Genomic DNA, 1,948 nt, shown 5'->3' with positions numbered 1-1,948 from the left:
CCTTGCTTGTCAGGTCTATATGTTAAATGAATAACACGGCCAGTGCCGTGGCTCACTAGGCTAATTCTCCGCCTGCGGCTCCGGCACTTTGGGTTCTGGTCCCAGTTGGGGCGCCGGTTCTGTCCCGGTTGCTCCTCTTCCAGTCCAGCTCTCTACTGTGGCCCGGGAGGGCAGTGGAGGATGGCCCGGGTCCTTGGGCCCTGAGCCCATGTGGGAGACCAGGAGGGGGCTCCTGGCTCCTGGCTTTGGACCGGTGCAGCACGCTGGCTGTAGCAACCATTTGGGGGATATATATATATATATATATACACACAATTCCTGATTAGACTGCAGAATGGAGAGACGATTGATGTGGATGTATTTGTCACTATCTGTCCATGTGTCTCACTTTCTCTTCTGTCTCCCAGTTTTCATGATTCAAACTGCTACTCTCCAAGAAACTAACTAATCACTGTGGCCAGCAACAAGATTTTTAGGCTTTTGCAACCCCAAAAACCAAGTAATTGTCTAACACTACCCCAATATTCACAGGATCATCAGCAGCAAAAGGGCCAAACCTGCTTATGAAATGGGCTTAATTTGATGAACAGAAAGAACATCAGATACTAAAACAGTCAGTAAAAGTTGTTATTTCACATACAATTTAAAGCAGTGAGGGAAGATTATGGCCCTTAATTCTTATTTTTTTTTTTTTAGATTTTATTTATTTATTTGAGGGGTAGAGTTACAGACAGTGAGAGGGAGAGACAGAGAGAAAAGTCTTCCTTCTGTTAGTTCACTCCTCAAATGGCCATAACAGCTGGAGCTAAGCTGATCCAATGCTGGGAGCTAACAGCTTCTTCCGAGTCTCTCATGCGGGTGCAGGGGCCCAAGCACCTGGGCTATCCTCCACTACTTTCATAGGCCACAGCAGAGAACTGGACTGGAAGAGGGGCAGCCGGGATAGAACCCAGCACCCATACGGCATGCCAGCACCTCAAGCGGAGGATTAACCTACTGTGCTATAGCGCAGGCCCTAGTCTTTAATTCTTTCTCTCCATCCTAACCACATCCTCCTCTTTATATGCAGTGCTGAAAAAGAGAATCAGGGGACATATTCCATAGCCCTCAGACCCCTTGGCCAAATAAAATGTTAATAAATGTATTAGGAGAGAAGAGACAGCACTGAAGAGATAAATTTAATGTGAACTATTGCCAATCTTGGAACCCACCTTTGACCTCAAAGAGTGGTGTGTGTGGGGAGGAGAGCCTTGGGGGCGTGCTACCCTCTAATCGCCAGCCCAGTAAGAAGGACTCACGGGGACTATCTGCAGAACTTGAAATACGGCTGCTGAAAATGAGATGTGCAGAAGACTGCTGACTCTCACCTAGGTATCAAGATGCAGTGGCTAAGTCCCCTGGGATAGCCAAGAAGGGCTGATTTCTTTGATGGTACAACTAAGAGAACTGCAGCCACACTGAGACTAGCCTGTACTCTCAAAGCTGATAGTGCGAAATATGTATGGTCATTTCCTATAGAGGAGGTTGAAGTCATGGGGGAGTACAGGGAACCGGCCTGGGATTGTCTTAGATCTCTCCTCCAAGTCAAGCAGGCTTGTAGCAGAGGACTAAAAAGATCTTAGCCTCAAGAGCTGAATATAAATGTACCCAAGCATGCCCTGGGGCAGGTGCCAGAAATGTCTTTACATAGTTTAAGAACAACAGAGGCAGAGGTCTCCAGAGAGGAGAAATGTACTACAGGAGAAAGTCAAGTTTAAACACTTGCCGGTCGGTCTAGAGATCTTAAAGCCATCTTACGATGGCACCAGCGTAGTTAAAACTGCATTCTCCTCTATTCTTTCTTTTTATTCTGTCCTGGCATGGCAGATCACGCTATCCCTTCTCTACTGTAGGGTTCTAGGCTCAAGCAGGCCCTAAGGAGGGGATCATTTATGACCACATAATAAAG

Source organism: Lepus europaeus, chromosome 3, assembly GCF_033115175.1.
Source record: "Lepus europaeus isolate LE1 chromosome 3, mLepTim1.pri, whole genome shotgun sequence".
Lineage (NCBI taxonomy): Eukaryota > Metazoa > Chordata > Mammalia > Lagomorpha > Leporidae > Lepus > Lepus europaeus.
The sequence above is the reverse complement of the archived record's forward strand: the minus strand, read 5'-3'. Positions refer to the sequence as shown.